The sequence below is a fragment of the Cynocephalus volans genome, chromosome 5 (genome assembly GCF_027409185.1).
Source record: "Cynocephalus volans isolate mCynVol1 chromosome 5, mCynVol1.pri, whole genome shotgun sequence".
NCBI lineage: Eukaryota > Metazoa > Chordata > Mammalia > Dermoptera > Cynocephalidae > Cynocephalus > Cynocephalus volans.
Window position 1 is genome coordinate 140,372,336 of NC_084464.1, and position 7,361 is coordinate 140,379,696.

Sequence of the window (7,361 nt, forward strand, 5' to 3'; positions counted from 1 at the left end):
ATTACAATGTGCAGGTATCATTGATTGCTGTAACTGAGAAAGATGAGTTCTAAGGTGGAAAGCTTTCATGTTAAACTGAAAGACTAAAAAGTGCCAATATATATTTCTGAAAACTTTGAGCTATGTAGCTTTCATCATAGCCTCAGGATCATTCTAAAGAGTGCAAATTAGTTGGGAAGTATTATATGCATGCCAACAATTTTCTACATAAAACATAGGAAGTCTGATATTATCTAGATCAAAGAACTCTTAGAAAGGGGACTTTCTATGCTTTGGTAAATGATCTGTAGACTTTTTCAACATAGCATACATTAAGAATCTTTAGTTCAAAAATTTTGTTATAAATTATACAAACCATAGCAATGCAAATCTTATTTAAACATGATGTTATGGCTATATCTCCAAAAGAAAACTTGTTAATTTTCTTTCAGCTTCCCATTTGATATAAAATGATATTTACCTTACAAAATAAAATAGATGGGTTTAATGACATACAAGTATGTATTATTATTTATAAAAGATGTTTTTATTAAAAATGTTCTTAGATGACCTGTACTCTCCTAATACAAAAAATTATTTTTTAGGCAATCTATTTTATGCCACACACTTCTGTCAATTATCAATGCATTATTTTCAGTGGCTAATTTATATTTTTATTGTTGATAGAATTTGATTTAATTTGACAGCTGGAAAGAATGCTATAACTTTATACATTGCTGAATGTAATTTTATGATATAGGTATATTAGTTTCCTAGGGCTGACATAACAAAGTATCACAAACTGAGTGGCTTAAAGCAATAAAAATTTGTTGTCTCACAGCTCCAGAGACTAGAAGTTCAGAATCTGCAGGGCAGGACCACGCTCCCTCTGAGAGTCTGGGTAGGATCGTTCTTGCCTTTTCCTAGCTTCTGGTGGTAGCAGACAATTCTTAGCATTCCTTGGCTTATAGCTACATCAGTCCAATATGTTCCTCTCCATCTTCAGATGGCGTCTCCCTGTGTATCTTTACATTGTCTTCAGTCTGTGTATATCTGTCTCTGCGTCCAAATTTCCCTTTTTTATAAGGACAACAGTTACATTTAATTAGGGCCTACCCTAATGATGTTATTTTAACTTCATTAGTTCTGTAAAGACTACATTTTCAAGTAAGATTATATTTTGAGATACTAAGGGTTAGGACTTCAGCATATCTTTTTGGGAGGTAATACAATTTAAACCATAGAAAGAGGTGTTAATGTCATTTGAAGGTATACATTGATCCAGTTGTTTTCATCTAAAAGAAATTGGGATGGAAAACATTGACATAGCATGTAAAATATAGCATAACTTCTTGATTCAATTAAATCAGTAACAAATTCCAAAATTTAAGAAATTCTTTATTTTTTTAATGCACTTTCTTCTCATTGTTAAAAAGAAAAGCAAAACCCCCTCTAGCCCATTTAGGTACTATTCCTATTAAGATATAGGGGCATAAATTAGCATGTTAGGTTCTCTTTTTAGTAGACATATTTAATAATATCCAAAAAATCCATATATCAAAAACGGTTATATCTCAATTTCCAAAAGATTATTCAAGTTTTGATTGAGCTTTAATGTTTTTGATATAATAATGTGTTCTATTCGTTTTAAAATATTTTTATCCAATTGTTTTTATTGTAAAAGGTATCGATTAACTTGTAATATAAACTTTCTTAATCTGTTGATTCAAATTTATACATGTTGCTCTCAAAAGTCATTTGGTAGATAGGCATATCATTTTTATTGGCATAAAAAATGAGAATTAGGAGGCGGATTAGTCTGCTTAGGCTACTGTAGCAAAATGTCACAGGTTATGTGGCTTAAGCAACAGAAATTTACTTTCTCACAGTTCAGGAGGCTGAAATTCTGAAATCAAGGTGCCAGTGTGTTTGACTTCTGGTGCGGGCTCTCTTCTTGGCTTTCAGATGGCTGCTTTCTTATGGTATGCATGGGGAGAAAATGAGAGAGAGACTGAAATCTGGTGTCTCTTCCTATAAAAACAGTAATCCTATCAGATCAGGGCCCTACCCATCAGTCTATTAGACCTCATTTAACCTTAATTACTTCCTTCGAGGCCCTGTCTTCAAATACAATCACATTGGGGGGTTAGGGCTCAACATATGAATTTTGGGGGTATAAAAACATTCAGTCCATAATAGAAGACATTGAACAAGTTCCTTCAGGACAATAGCTCTGTTGAAGTTTTTGATAGCCTTTAGTAAAAAGTATTTTTTATTTCTTTGTTGATAGTGCTTACAAAATTAAGTGAGCTCTACTCTATGAACGCAGATAGAATCAGTACCACTAGGTGGCTATGTCATTAAAGCATGCTGTTATTGAAATAAGACTGAATTAGAGAGAACCAATTAGTGCAAACTTATTATTCTTAAAAGAAAACACCTATAATACAATTCTATAAATGTTTCTTAAGTTATATTTATGTGAAACATACTGATTTTCCTGAATATGATTCATCAGTGAGTTTCAAAAAAAGCCTAATAGTTTTTAGTTTACAATAAACTCAATGGAAATCAAAAGTATGATTCTTGCTGCCTGAAAACTTCCTACTAAGTTGTACCAACAGTAATTTAGTTTCTAGAATTTTTACCCTAGTATTCATCTGTAATATCTATTTTTAGATTAGTAAACAATTAAGTACGAAATATGTTGATGAAAAGGCCATATTTAGGAGAGGTAATCTATGTTATAAAAGACGGAATACCCCATAACATAAGGAATGTTGAAGATAGAATTGAGTATGAGATACCCAATAATATGCATTTAAGATCTCTTATAAGGAATATTGAGAGAAATATTAAATATATTTATCATAGTAAATCATGTGGACATGAAAACTGCCTTAAATTTTTGAGTTATTCGAATAGAGATTTGGATTTAATGGAAGTCAAGTTTTATTTGAAAGCCAAATACGTGAAGGCATTGTTTTTGATAGGTACTTTATTTTCACCATCTCATTTAGTTTTTATAAATAACTATTGAAATAGTTATTGATGATTTAATCTCAAGTTTGCCCAATTCTAATCTTTAGGCTTCTCCGTTATGCTACACTGCCTCAACCCTAAAATCTCTTAGTCTCTCTGAATTTGCTCAGAAATGTATTTATGCAATGACTTGCTTCTGGAAACAGGAGTTTTCTATCTGAATGAATAGGAGAGCTGATTGAATTCTTGATAAAAATGCTGCAGAATGGCATTCAAACATAAGGAAAAGACAGGGAAAAAATATTTCCAAAGAGAACAATACAGAATCCCACACAGGACATAGATTCTCACTCCAGATCTTTGGAATTAGTATCATTTTCTAATACTTGCTGGAAAATCTCCATATACACAAGCATTGTAGGTGCAAAGCTTGATTACCACTGATTCAAAAAGGTAGGATTATATTATTTTAGTCATTTTGATATTTAGAACCATTGTCAGGTTTAGGAGAGGGCATGACCAAAAATACTTACAATTTCAACCTGAGGGTGACATCAAATGGTAAATAATAAAAAAAGAACCAAAGAAAAATGGTGAGTTGATCACAATGTTAAGGGTAAAAGAAATACAGAGACAGTAACTATTATGTTTCCAACACTTTGCATATATTGCATCAGGTTATCACAAAAACTTATTAGTCACTTGAGTTTATAGGAAGGTGCTGTCTATAAGATAAAATAAATATGGAAGCACTATTCATTCATTCTTTAGTTATCGACAGAATCAATGATCTTAATTTTTTTTATGGAATGCTGCCTAATGTCGAACTGCATTCACTTGTGAAATGACTAATTGGGCTTAAAGTCCTAGTCTGTAGTTGTTGAATAATTTTCTTGTTCATTCAGCTTATTTACTTGACATATTGATCTAGTTATACTATGAAATAGCTAACCTAGACACTAGAATAGAAAATCTTCAAGTTCTTTTCAAATTAACATGTGCTAGTTTTCAAATGTGTTGCAAATTCTCAAAATATGATTCTTTCACCTTGGAACTGGTGGATAGTCTTCCAGACCGTGAGGGGGAAGCTATTTGTCCCCTGTTGATCCTTTCATCTCCTGAGGTATGTTTGATGAGGCTACGAATCCAATAAAACTGTCGTTCTCTTTTGAATGATTTCCTGTATTGTACTAGACCATACAATTTCTAGGCATCATGCCTTAAAAATCAACTATTTGTTTTTCTTTAAATATCTGAAAAATGTAGTGTTTGTGTCAATCTTGATTCATTCTACAGTAAACCAAAATACTGTTTTAAGAAAATATTTTTAATCTGATATTTATTCTGTGGTTATCAAATTGGATACAGACTCAATGTCCCTGCTTAGACATTCGCATGCATGTCTTTAGTGAATATCTTTAAGTGGTTGATGAGTTTGTCATAAGCACAGTTGTAATGATCCCATTCTAAAAGAATTATGCATAATTAGGTCATAACAAGAGCTAAGTATATGGCATAGGAACATTACTCAATGACAGGAGAACCTTCAACTAAAACCAAATCCATTATTTCTCTTTGATAATAAAATGTGGTCAATATGGCTTTATGTGACCCCTGGAGAGGCTGCTTAAAACTTATGAACTGAGAGTTGTAATATAACCTATCTATCCATGTTTCTGTGTATCTATCAATTGATCAATTTATCATCTGTCTTATCTATTGGTCTATCATCTTCTTATTTTTCCTTATCATCTGTTCCAGAAGTGAAGCCTAGCTGTTACTAATGGACCATGTTTAAAAAGTCTTATGAAGATACCTACACTCTGCGATTTATTTTATATTTTTCAGTTTATTGAGGTATGATTGACAAATCAAAATTATATATATTAAAATGGTACATTGTGATGTTTTGATATATGTATACATTATGAAGTGATTACCACAATCAAGCTAATTAACATGTCAATCACCTTAACACATCGTTACCATGTGTGTGTGTGTGTGTGTGTGGAGAGAACATTTGAGATCTACTCTCTTAGCAAATTTAAAGTATGCAATACATTATTACCAACTGTACTCACCATGCCATACATTAGGTGTCCAGAATTATTCATCTTAAAACTGAAACTTTGTACCTTTTGACCAACATCTCCCCATTTCCCCCATCCCCCAACCCCTGGTAACAACCATTCTACTCTGTTTTTATGTTTGACTTGTTTAGATTTGACATATAAGTGAGATCATGCAGTATTTGTCTTTTTCCATATAAAGAGATTTTCTGTTATGTTCTAGATGTTAGACTTGCATCTTCACATCCTGTCACCTTAGGCATTATAGAGCTGATAGTTAATATTTATGGAGTTGACAGTGGAAAAAAATGGAATATAAAAACTACCTACCTCTCACCTTTCCCGAAATTACTACTCTTGAAATCTCCGTATGACCTTTTCTTAAGTGTTTCAAATTTTGTTTTTCAGGAACTTCCTTTATTTGTTATTTTCTATTTCTCTTGTGTAAAGTTGATCCCTTTATCTTCTTTGCAACTACTGTATCCAATGCAACTCTGTTCCAGTATATTCATTCCTGTGATGATTACCAATTTTCTTTTCTTTTAAGAATCCCAAACTAGATCATGAGCTGCTGGTAAAAACTGACAGTTTTAATGACCAGTTGTCTCTAGTACCTGGGATAGTGTCCCAGATAGAATAGACATTAAATGAATATTTGTTGAATATTGTTTCTGTGTGTATAATTAGTTTATTTGGTTTTAATTGCAGGAGAAGCATAATGAAAACCCTCCAGATACTTTCTCTCTTTTTTTTTAAACATAACATTGGCTGACTAGTCTTCCGATTTTTATAAAAAGGCAAAAAGAGAGATAATGCTATTTGTTCTAACTTCTTAATGCATCCCTGCATTGTGAATGTAGAAAAAAAAATCATATTTAAAGCAATGTCATCTAAATCTCATTCAATATTCCCCAGAAAATAATATTTTACAGAACGTCTTCTTAATAATTTATATCTATTCATAAAGGTATTGTTACTATATCTTTCCCTTCTTCTGTGATTACATCCAGTTCATTAACATCTATACCAACTCATGCATTCTAAGTTGGATGGCGATATCTTTATCACTCAAAAAACCAAACTCAGGTGTATTAAATTTTAAACTTCTCTTTATATAACATCTATTTAGTTTTCTAATTATTATTATTTAGAACTTTCAATCTTTTTTAAAAATTTATATTTTACCAGTATAAATATAAAGAATGTAAAGCAACTAAGAATTTATTAAAGATAAAAATGTATGTATGAATAACTTTTATTCATTATGAACCGGATAAAATTAAATCTTTTCGATTTTTATTAAAATTTTCTAATCATCTGTTCCCATTTTACATATTAAAACATCCTGTATATTTTATATCTTATAAAATGACATATATTATAATGATATTTTTAATGACATATGTTATAATTTATTAAAACGGGTGTGCATGTGAACATGTTAAATTTATTTGCTCCTTTCTTTATTTGACAAACACTAATTTGCCATGGCTTCTATGTGAAAATAAATAAGCAAAAATGCACACAGCATTATTCCATTTATACTATTAAATCACCCAAATGTAGGCAATATTGGCTTTTTTAAAAAACCACATACTTTAAGCAGCTTAAAAAAGTCTTTTCATTATTCGTTATTCAAATAATTATTTTCTTCCACACTGAGTATTAATATGTCCTGTTAATATAGATCAGATATATAACTTTTTAAAGTTAAGAAAGTTACATATTTGAGGCATTGTGAGTAACTGAAGTTATAAAAATATGAATACCTGTGAAAAGTCTGCAGGTTCATTGTAAACTGACCGTATCGTTGTCTATGTATGGAAAATCTCATACTCTCAGTAGCAGAGTCTATTTTTGGAGTTGAAAACCAGTTTGGTCAAAACACAAGTAGAATGACTGAAGGCTTGTAATGGGCTATAAAATCCTTCCCATCCAGGTCACTGATTGATTTGAGACTCTCACCAGCGTAGGTAGAAAAATAGTGATTGTTGCCGTATAAGAACTGTCAAATCATGTGAAATGAAAATATGGTCTCAATTCTAGTAGACATATTTCCCATCTATATAACACATGCAGGCACGCACACACACACACACACACACACACGCACACGCACACGCACACGCACATGCACATGCAAACAAACACACACATACTTACTGACTTCTCAGGTTGCTTTAGGGTAGAGTAAAACTATTCTGGGGTCATTTTCTACTCCAAAATTATAGTGCAGAGGAGAAAATATTGTGCTTAATTTGTCCAAGCAGTGTCATCAGGCAATTTCTGTTTAGAATTAAAATGATTTACTTTACCAGGGGAATCTTCTAA

The 7,361-nt window shown here is 31.6% G+C and overlaps 1 long non-coding RNA gene across 4 annotated transcripts; it reads right to left on the reverse strand.

Annotated features, from left to right (window-relative positions):
* Positions 1 to 545: 545 nt before the first annotated feature.
* On the reverse strand, positions 546 to 6,905 carry LOC134378761 (uncharacterized). Of its 4 annotated transcripts, none has more exons than XR_010023692.1 (4): positions 6,800 to 6,905; positions 5,361 to 5,611; positions 1,867 to 1,955; positions 546 to 1,274 (listed from the first exon to the last, which is right to left on the reverse strand). It is a non-coding gene; the product is annotated as an uncharacterized LOC134378761 (long non-coding RNA). The 4 variants fall into 4 exon arrangements; XR_010023693.1 differs by having other exon boundaries at positions 546 to 1,054; positions 1,859 to 1,955; XR_010023690.1 differs by having other exon boundaries at positions 1,859 to 1,955.
* Positions 6,906 to 7,361: the final 456 nt, after the last annotated feature.